The following is an 11,229-nucleotide window of genomic DNA, read 5'->3' as shown; positions in this document are numbered from 1 at the left end:
AGGGTCAGCCAGGGTACATTGCTGCTTCTCTTTAACCCTGAATCTTTGCCTCATGCTCACATGCCACCAGCCATGAACTCCTGGTCTTCCATGCTGTCTACGCCTTCTAGTGGGCAGCATTGTGGCCCACACGACGTTCTGCACACACCTTTGCCTTGGTCCTCTCCCATGAGTTTCTGACTCTTCTTGTTAGGACAGAATCATCTTAAATGAGAAAGGATTTATTTGGGCTCAAGTTGTCAAAAGTCACAATTCCTGGTGGCCATGAACTGTTGCGTGCCCAGCCTGTTCCTATCATAACCAACCAGGAAGAAAAGAACTGGTCAGGAACAGGACTAGGCTATGCCTCTCAAAGGCCACCCCAGAGGCCACATCTGCAAGCTAGACCCCACCGCTGAAAGGTTCTATAATCTCCAAGAACAGAGTTCCCACGGGGAACTAAGTGTCCAAACACATGAGCCCGTGAAGGACATTTTACCCTCAGAACACCCCAGTTCCAGCTCAGCTCTTGTCAGGCAGTGCAGGGCTTTCTCCTGCACAGAGGCCTTCAGCTGCTTCCTGGCTCTTGCAGGGTAAATGCTTTCCACAGAGGAGAAGCCCATGACAGCTTTCTCCTGCCCCACCTCTGACACCGCCCTGCCCTGTCTTGTTCCTCTGTCTCCAAGATGCTCCTCAGATGCTGAGGGTCATTTCATCTTGGGATCTTTGGCCCTGCTGTTCCCTCTGTCTGAAGACTCCTTACCCTGCAAGATGACCTCATGTAAACACTACGCCCAGAGGCAACTGTCCTCTGGGGGAAAATGGAATTTGTAACTTAGATTGCTGGTCAGTTGGGAATTATTAAAATTATGATTCCAAAATTCCTTTAGGCTGAAATAAAGTTATGATCAGAAGCTATCCTGTTTTAATAGCGCCCCAAGAGAAAGAGCCGCTGGAGGGTCAACACACAGCAGAGCACGCAGCCAAGGGTCACATTCTGGCCTCTCTAGACAGGTGAAAACTCTATGGTATTTGCGAGTCAGACAACATAAATACAGGCAAGGGGATCTGGGGATGTTGCTCAGTGAGCAAAGCACTTGTCCAGGATGCAGGAAGCCACGAGTCTCACCCCCAGCACCACATAAACCAGGCACGGTGGTGCACACTGGAGTCCCAGCACTCAGGTGGCAGAGGCAGGAGGATCAGGCCTTCAAGGTCAGACAGGGTTACAATAAGACCTTGTCTCAAATAAATAAAAATAAACGTAGGCAGAGTGGATGAGATGCGTTCCAGTCAGCAGAGAATAACACACAGTTTACGACGAGTGTGTTCTTTAGTGAAAACTCTGAGCCAAGTTTACTATTTAACCCAGTGACAGACTGACCTCAATGGCATGGTTTAAACGATGGGCTCATGTGTTTGAACAATTTGGTCCACTTCCTGCTGCTCACCTGAAGGGTTAGGAACGTTTGTGAGGGAGGATTAATGGTTCTGGAAGAAGTAGATCTTGAGGATAAGAGCTTGCAGTTTACAGCCCCACTCTGGCTCCTGGTTTACCAAGATGTGAACGGTCAGCCTCAAGCTCCAGCCGCCACAGTCGCCAGCCGCCCTTTCTCCTTGTAATGGGCGACAGCTCCCATAGTGAGCCAAAACAAACACTTTCTCCCGTAAGTCACTTCTTGTTGGGTATTTATTTGGTCCCACGATGAGAAAAATAGCTTCCGAACTTGTTTCTTGGTCCCTTAAGCATAGGGGGAAACTCCCTCTTTTCCCTCTGTAGGGTTTACAAAGGAAATAAAAATAAATTGCAGTTATAGCAGGGAAGTTAAAAATGGCGGAGAAAGGACAGGAGATAGGGGATAGAGCCATGGCTGCATGGCCACTCTGTATTTATCACTGTCTCCACGAAGACAGCAAAGTTGATTTCATCCCCGCATGGACTTGGGTCCAGACCCAGCTTTAGAACGTTCTAGATGGATGACCTTGGAATCTGACCTCATACACGTCTCATGCTCCCTAGAACCTGTTCCTGTATTTCAGCCACCAGTAACCACCTTCCACGTGAGCTTTAAGCCGGGTACGCGTGCGTACCGCAGTAGTTTTTAAACAGTATTTCTTTCTTAAATCAACTTATTTCCTACTGCAATAAACTTACTTAAATGAAAGCTTGGGGATGTAGCTCAGCAGGGAGAGTGTCTGCCTAGCATGTGCGAGGTCCTGGGTTCGATACCTAGCACTGTGTAAACCAGACTTGGTGAATCGGGCCAGCACTTCCCAGGAGGTGGAGGCAGGAGGATCAGAGGGGTGTGGAGGGAAGGAAAGGTCCGTTAAGCCCGGGGTTACAAAAGTGTCTCAGGCTAGCCCAGTGCACTGGTGTGCTTAGTTATCTCAATGCTTAGGAGACCGAGACAGGAAAATCTGGACTCAGAGGCCAGCCTGGGCTCCAAGAGACTCTGTGAAAAAAAAAAAACAAGAGGCATGACATCTGTATTTACAATAGAATGCAGCAGCAGCATCGAACACGACAACATAATGTTTCATATGTGTTTATGCATAGCTATGTGTTTACATGCATGTATACATGTGGATGTATGGATATATATTCAGTGCTATGCTGTGGCTAGCTGAGACTGAGCCTAAAGTGCCCCCTGTCATCACAAGGGGAGAGCAGAGGATGCTGGAGGATGTTAAATGCGTGCCAGCTCCCGAGGATAACTCCCTCCTGGGTGTGACCAGAACGACTGAGAGATGACTGACAGGGCTTAGTATCTCTCTGGTCCACTGTCCCCCATCCTGTCCATAGGTAGCAGGAGAGCTCAGAACTCTTCCCCATAGCACTGAGGAATGTCCCACACTTTGGTGAAGATATCAACTGGATATCTCCATAGGGAATCTCCAAGGTCTCTCCACCATGACTCCTAACAACACTGCACCCACAGCCATCGGCACAGCCTTGTCTGTCCCGTGGGGGCATCCTCATCAACTCCAGGGCAGCTCTGAGGATAGTGTCCATGGCCCCCTGCACAGTCCTCTGACAGACTCTAGTTTGCACTGTACTCTTCCTTCTTTGCCTTTTCCTTTTCTTTCCTGTTTGCAACTCTTTACTTTTTAGGGCAGTGAGAAACCCAGGGCCTCCTGAGTGCCAGGCAAGCACTCTGCCACTAAAGTGTGACCTAACCCCTCTTTTGACTTTCCACTTAGAGACAAGATCTGACTAAGTTGTCCAGGCTGGCCTTTAGCCACTCTGTAGCCAGAGCCATCTCTTGCTTCAGTCTCCTAAGTCACTGGGATTGTAGGCTATGACACTGGGTCTAACTTGTTTAATTTGTTGGAATACTAATCGAGACCAGAAAACCAGGCACTGCCATCATACCTGGAAGCCATAACAGATACAAGGTGAGCAGGGTTGGAGGGCCACCAAGGTGGCTCAGTGGGTTAAAATGCTTGCTGCCAAGCCTAGTGACCTGAAGTCAGTGGCCCCCTAACTCCCAAAAGATGTCCTCTGACTTCTATTCATGTACTGTTATATGAGGATGTGTACACACACACACACACACACACAAGTACACACACATGTACACACACATGCACACATACACTCACAGATAAAGTTTAAGCCAATAACCAACAACCAAACAGAAACACTTGGGAGGCAGAAGCAGTTGAATCTGAATGAATTTAAGGCTAGCCTGATCTACATAATGACTTTCAGGCCAGCCAGAGCTATATAGTAAGACCTTTTCTCAACAAAACAAAACAAAACAAAAACAAAACAACAACAACAACAAAAAAAACAGACGCTAGATAGAGAGATGTCTCGGTAGTTAGGAACACTGGCTGCTTTTCCAGAGGAACCATCAATTCCCAGCACCTACATGGCAGCTCACAACTGTTTACAACTACAGTTCAATGGTATCTAATGTCCTCCTCTGGCTTCTAGGGTCACCAGTCATGTAGGCGATGCCCAGATGTGCATGCAGGCAAAGCACCCAGACAAATACAATAAGTCAATCTTTGTTCAGTTGTTGTTTTCAAGACAGAGTTTCTCTGTGTAGCCCTGGATGTCCCGGAATTCCCTCTGTAGACCAGGCTGACCTCGAACTCACAGAGCTCTGCTCGCCCCTGCCTCCAGAGTGCTGGGATTAAAGGTGTGTGCCACTACCTGGCTCAGTAAATCAATTTTTAAAGAGAAACGGAGAGAGAGAGAGAGAGCAGGAGAGTTTAGTGTCTAACACAGCGTGACTATAAGGTATGTTTTCATGATTCCAGCTTCCCCCAACTCACCAGGGACCCGTCACATCAAAACTACTTGTCCCGGGACATTATCGACCTCCACCATCTCCATCCCAAAAGTGTGCTGACAATGCTCTTGACGGAGCAGCTTCCCTGAAACCTGTGTGTGGAACTCACAAACCTGAAGTGAGTGAAGGGAGGAAGTGCGGGAGCTGCTGATAGCAAGAAGCACTCGGTGAGACGAAGGCGGAGCTCTGTCCTCCACGTTTAGGTATAGTCCTGAGTGGGACGTTGGTCCAGGGCAGAGGATCAGCACATGCGCAGAGGCTCAGCACATGCGCAAAGACCAGGAGGTAGAAAAAGACCAGTGGGGTGCAGGGTATGGAGGAGCCTGGTCCTGCTTGATTCAGGGATCAGGGTCAAGAGCCCCTCCTAGCTGTTGGTGGTCTCAAAAGTTAATACCCAGGCCCCTCTGGTTGGCTTGAGAAACCCAAACAGTCCGGGCTGTGCTCGGTGAATGTTCCCTCCTCCTGCTCCTGGGAGCCGAGACCTCAGCCTGGGGTGAGGGTCTACAGTCAACCACAGAGCTGAGAAAGCCCAGACGGTTTCTTTTCTTTGGACGGCCTCTGGAAACAGGAAGAGGGGCAGTTTGCTGGCCTTGCCAAGAGTTAAGTCATCACTTGCTGATACAAACAATTTCTCGAGTTACTCTTTGGGGTTCAGGGACATTCCTGAACTATGCAGGCTTTGAACTCTTCAACCCTCAGTTTCAATCCCTGAGGTCAACAACCGAAGCTGGGACTGGGGCATACCACCTTAGCCCTTGCCGGGGTCCCCTAAAACATGGAGGAGCTGTGGGTGGGTAAGGCAGGGCTTACCACCTGCAGGGAGAGCATAGAACAAGGCTTCTCCAAAAGCTGCTAGAGACCACAGAGCCAGGAGTTTCTTGATGGTCGGCAGAAGGCCTGATATTAAAAATAGCTGAAGAAAGGATATCAAAGCAGGGAGAGAGTTTTATTGAATTTCTTCCATGCCCCATATCTGGCTCTGAGCATCAAGTGATTATCATCACATCTAATTCTCATAAGTGATGACATTTGACTGCACCTCTGTCCTTTTTTTGTCCTCCCTAAGATGGTCTCAACAATATCCTCTACCCCTACCTTATTCTACAATGCAACGAGAGGCGTGGAGTCCTGTCTTGTGCTACTGTAACAGAGCACTAGAAGCTGTATATGTTATAGAGAACAGAAGTTTCTTTCTCACTGTTCTAGAAGCATCCAGTGAATGGCCATGGATCCCATGTTGGGTCAGAACACATCAGAAGGCAGAAGAATCAGAAGGCAGAAGAGAAACTTTTTCTATTTAATAAACCCACTTCTGCAGAGGTCTTTTTTTTTTTTTTTTTTTGGAGCTGGGGACCGAACCCAGGGCCTTGCGCTTCCTAGGTAAGCGCTCTACCACTGAGCTAAATCCCCAGCCCCGCTGCAGAGGTCTTAATTCATAAAGGCAGAGCCTTTGTCTTCCAGTATTTTTCTCTCTTCCATTTCTCTTATGCATGGAGGGGGTGACTAAGCACATGCTTGTGTGTGTGTGTGTGTGTGTGTGTGTGTGTGTGTCTGTGTGTATTTGTATACACATGTATGCGTGCATGTGGAGGCCAGAGAAAGGAGCACTCTTCCACCTTACTCATTGAGGCAGGACTTCTCAATCAAACCCAGAGGTGGTTGATATGACTAACCTTGCTGGTCAGCTCGCTCTGGCCATCCCGTCTCTGCTTTCTGGATCTGAGGCAAGTTATCACCCCATCCAGTATTTATGTGGGTTTTGGGGGATCCAAACTTGGGCCCTCACTTGGACAGCCAGGGATTTAAGCAACAAGCCATCTTCCAGCTTCTGGTGACTCGCTCTTAAAGCTTTCCCTGCAACACCATTGCACTGGGAATTACATAAACTTTGGGGTCCCGTTCAAACCACAGCAGGCTTTTTCCTCCACCTCCAAGAGACTTGCTTGTGAGTTAAATGGAGCTCAGCAGATGGAAAGCTAAGAGGCCTGCAAGAGTAGGCTGGAAACATAGACTGTCCCCTTTGTTTGCTATAATGCTTCTACAGAGCCCAGAGGCCTCCGTGTTATAAGGAAGCCAACTGCCACAGGGGAAGGTTGTGAGTAGATACCCAGGCTGGAAGCACCAGGTTCTTGAGAGGTCAGAGTCATCCTCACGCAGGTAACAGGGTCTTCGACATCGTGGGACTGCTGAAGCCATCTCTCCTGAGCCTTGCTGAAGGTCCAACCCTCAGGGCACATGAGCAGACATCATAGTTGCTGTTTGAAACCCTGATTATGGGGTGACTTTACACAGGGTCTGTGCCGCAATGTTCTCCCAATTTGCTGTGTTTCCTTATGTGAGTAACTTTACCTTTCTGAGTCTGGGGCTGATAACCACAAAAAACCAAAGATGATTATATTGTAGATACTTCATAGATCCATAGGGAGGTTAGGCTGGGTGACAAAGCTTGGTGCTTAATACAGAACCTGTCACAAGGTGAGCATTTACAACAAGCTTTTATTGTCCATTTCTGAAGATAGTTTAATAAGTAGAAATAACAGAAGACATTGCTTCTATTCCTCATCTTCCCTGGCCTTTTCTCACTCCTGCGATGTTTGTGAGGATGAATCGTGAGGATGTAGAAAACAAAGACAATCTGAGGGGTTGCCTTATACCAAGCACAGTGATCAGCACTTGTCTCATTGCGTATTCCTCTGAACACTCTTAAGTGTGATTGCCTTCATTCTATAGATTTAGAACTGAGGCTCAGAAAGATGACATCAGTTACTCAAGGAAAGTTACACAGTTGGTAAGTGATGGAGTCAGACAGCCTGACTCCAGTAAAACCTCACATAATCACAATAATTTCTTAACATTTGGGGGGTCTCTATGATGAACACTTTGACATTGTGACATGGTTCCATACATGTACTCACACATATCAGACATAGACGACAGCCAGTCACCAGCCGACCAGTCACCAGCCAGGTGTCTGTTGTCAGTCAGACATAATCAGTTGATAGTCACTCATCAGCCAATCATCAGTCATCAGTTGATTATCAGCCAGTCCTCAGTCACTCATCAGTCAGTCATAACTAGTTTTTATTCAGTAGCCAGTCATCAGTCAGTCATCAGTCAGTCAACAGTCATCAGTCAACAGTTATCAGTCAGCCATCAGTCAGCCAACAGTCATCAGTCAACAGTCAGTAATCAGTTAGTCATCAGTCAGTCATCAGTCAGTCATCAGCCAGTCAACAGTCATTTATCAGTCAATCATCAATCATCAGTTGATTATCAACCAGTCACCAGTCAGTCCTCAGCCACTCATCAGTCAGTCATAACTAGTTTTCACTCAGTAGTCAGTCATCAGTCAGTCATCAGTCACTTATCAGTCAGTCCTCAGCCACTCATCAGTCAGTCATAACTAGTTTTCATTCAGTAGTCAGTCATCAGTCAGTCATCAGTCACTTATCAGTCAGTCCTCAGCCACTCATCAGTCAGTCATAACTAGTTTTCACTCAGTAGTCAGTCATCAGTCAGTCATCAGTCACTTATCAGTCAGTCCTCAGCCACTCATCAGTCAGTCATAACTAGTTTTCATTCAGTAGTCAGTCATCAGTCAGTCATCAGCCACTCATCAGTCAGTCAATAGTCACTCAACAGTCAGACATCAGTCATCAGTTAGTCATCAGTCACCGGTCACTCATCAGTCAATTATCAGTCAATCATGAGTCATCAGTCAGTCATCAGTCAATCAACAGTCAATCATCAGCCAATCATCAGTCAGTCAACTGTCAGTCAACAGCAAGTCAACAGTCACTTGTCAGTCATTTACCAGCCAGTCATCAGTCGGTCATCAGTCAATAATCAGTCAGTCATAATCAGTTTTCATTCAGTAGTCGGTCAATCATCAGCCAGCCAGCAATCAATCAATCAATTAACCAATCAAAAATCATCAGTCGGGGTTGGGGATTTAGCTCAGTAGTAGAGCGCTTGCCTAGCAAGCGCAAGGCCCTGGGTTCAGTCCCCAGCTCCGAAAAAAAAAAAATCATCAGTCAATCATCAGTCAGTCATGAGCTACTGACCATTTATTCTTCATAATAGTTGATCATTTATCATCTATCAGCCATTCATCAGTCAATATTGAGTACCAGCCAGTTACAGGTTGGCCTTCAATCAGCTCTCAGTCAGCTTATAGTCAGTCATCAGTTAACAGTAGTTGTCAGTCATCAGAGAGCAGTCAGTCAGACTGTCTGTTTTTCTTTAGAGTTCCCTACTGTGTACCAGATACTAAGTAAGTGAGTGATTTCCTCCACCTTCAGAATATACCCAGTCTATAGATATGTGGACACTTAGTGCAGGACAGCGGCATGTACGGTGTCATGTTAAAGGACAGTGCAGAACATCAGGGGCAGAGAGATGGCAGCAGGGTGTGGTGCACACAGGAGGGCATTTAGTCAGATACCTGATGGAAGGGGCTTCCAAGCTCAGGGCTTCAGAGGCGGGGACGGGTAGATGACATGGCGTAACTCTTATTTAATCAGTGGAGGCTGAAGGAGGCTCAGTGAACCATGAGGGCACTGCAAAGGAACCAGGGACACAGACTGGAAAACAGAAGCAGGGGTCAGAGGCCAAAGGTTCTGGTTCCCACATGAGGAGCAAATAACATCAAGGCCTGAGATTGCGGGGTGAGACCCCACAAACTAAGTCTGAGGGTTATGTTGGTGATATGGCGTGCCCAGATTAGGGAGGGAACAGTAGCCCCCAACAGACGTTATGGGGAAATGACCCAACATCAACCATGGTCTAGGTGTCCAGGAGGTTCAAGATCCTACAGCTCATCTATGCTGAACTCTGAAGACCACCCAATATCAGGATCTGCAGGCAAGAAGTAACAAGTTGGAATTTCATTAACGTCAATGCCCAAGTCAGCCTGGGTACAGGGGTAGCCAACAAATGTTTATCAAGGGATGCTTTGATGTCACAGAAGCCTAGTTGAAATGGAGTCTGTCACCTCATTATGTGCCTCAGTTTCCCTGTATGAAACACTGGTAGAAATACCCACTTTCAGGGGTTGGGGATTTAGCTCAGCGGTAGAGCGCTTGCCTAGCAAGTGCAAGGCCCTGGGTTCGGTCCCCAGCTCTGAAAAAAAGAAAAAAGAAAAAAAAAAAGAAATACCCACTTTCTAGGCAGACATGACACATTAATGCTGGGACTGGTCTTGCTACCCTGTAAGCATCCAGCAAGTGCCTGCTCTAGCCTCTAGGCTGGACTTAGAAAACACAGACACAGAGAAGGTGTCTTTCAGGCCTTAAGGAACTGTAGAACTTTGGGGGAGACAGATAAAGAGCAAGAACCAAACACAAGGCTGGGGAACACAATGGTGGGAGCACTGAAGGCTGGAGAAGCAAAAGGGTATTAGCAGGGAATTTAGGGTTCCGTCTTCAGGCATTTTAGTCTGGTTCATAAAAGGAATTTAGCAATGAACTCAGAAGAAGGCTCCAGAACAATTTTTTATTATTCTTTAAGAGAAGGAAGGCAGGACAGGCTAGCTGTAAATCTTGACAGCTTCCAGGAGGAAGGCGATGGAGAAGAGGAGGAAGCCGCACTTTTTGAGTCAGTGTCCAAAAAAGTGGGGAGGTCCAACAGTGGATATGGATGAGTAACTGTTTAGCAGAAGGAGGCCGAGTGAAAACATACGGGTCCTTTGGAAAGTTGGTTGGATGGTGTTCTGCTGGGGCAAACACGTGAAGGAACGGTTTCAGTAAAGTGGACGCAGGTGAAAGGCTAAGGCAACATTTCACTGACACAGACACAGGAGAAAGGATGTTCTGTTAAAGCAAGCACATGAAAGGACATGCGATGAAAGATTCTTTGCTAACAACATGCATGTATTGGTCTGCCTTACAATGCATAGTAGAGCTCTATTTGTCCAGACTCTGGACTCAGGCTGATCGGATGCACGTGCTGAGGCAAAGTCCATGGAGGACACGTGATGTTTGGAGGGCATTAATAGGACTCCACGGAGTGACGGAGACAGAGCTTGACTTGCTGGTACAATCAACTGCGCAATGCTTGTGGGTCTCATGTCTTCACTAATCTTCGATTCCCTGAGAGAAGCACAGCTGGGAACTTCTCCTGGTGTCCCTCCTGGTGCCTCCTGCTGACTTGAGCCGAGGCTGAGGCTGAGGCTGAGGCTGTCACTGCTAGGTCCTGTCACTCCTGCTGCTAACCCGACTCTACCGCTGGTGTGTCCACGGAGCGTGTGGGGGTAGATGGAGCTGCTGCTGCTGACCTGTGACCTGAACTGCCGATTTCCAGACAACACATACCAGAGTCGCCCCAAAGAACCTTTCTAAACAGGTCCACTTCCCCGGTGTCCTTTCTTTTTCACTACCTCTGGTGGGTGGTGGGCTAAAAGGGAGGTTAAAGCATTTAAGAACCATCATTAAAAATAAGGTTTGAAAAAAAATTAAAAGTTATAGGGAGGTGCTGGGGCATGCTTCAGAGAAAAGGGTGTCTGTGGAGAGCCCAGAGTGTCAGGGAAAGTGTGGCAAGGTGTTGGCCAGCATCTAAAAGCAGAAGCCATACAAAGAAAGAGACAGGGAAGTCCTGTTTGTCTGAGTAATGGACAAGCCACATGACGGAAGGTTAAGCTGCTGCATGAGGAAGTCACTGATTGAAGGACATGTGTCTGGGAAGGTGTGTCACATTAAGGGAACAGTTATCCCTCCCTCTCCTCAGCACATCTTCCAGTGAATCCAACTTCCTATCACTTAGGATTGGCAGGCCCAGATAGACGGACTCTTAGGTGACAAGATAGTAATTTGTGACTTTTTCATCTCTGGAGCAGATCAGAATGTCATGTCTCTGTTCTTTTGACCAGGAGGTCTAAAGGGTGGGAAAGGTAATGTTTAATTTTCTCACGTTACCAGGGAAGTAGGAAATGAGGTCCAAAGGCCCACTGTGA

At 47.4% G+C, this 11,229-nt stretch overlaps 1 long non-coding RNA gene across 1 annotated transcript; it reads right to left on the bottom strand.

Moving 5' to 3' along the window:
- Positions 1-876: 876 nt before the first annotated feature.
- Positions 877-4,997, bottom strand: LOC120101927 (uncharacterized). The gene is made up of 2 exons (XR_015685000.1): positions 4,394-4,997; positions 877-1,753 (listed from the first exon to the last, which is right to left on the bottom strand). It is a non-coding gene; the product is annotated as an uncharacterized LOC120101927 (long non-coding RNA).
- Positions 4,998-11,229: the final 6,232 nt, after the last annotated feature.

This window comes from Rattus norvegicus, chromosome 3 (assembly GCF_021556685.1).
Source record: "Rattus norvegicus strain SHRSP/BbbUtx chromosome 3, alternate assembly SHRSP_T2T, whole genome shotgun sequence".
In the NCBI taxonomy this organism is placed as follows: Eukaryota; Metazoa; Chordata; class Mammalia; order Rodentia; family Muridae; genus Rattus; species Rattus norvegicus.
Note: the sequence above shows the minus strand (reverse complement) of the source record. Positions and strands in the feature narration are given on the sequence as shown.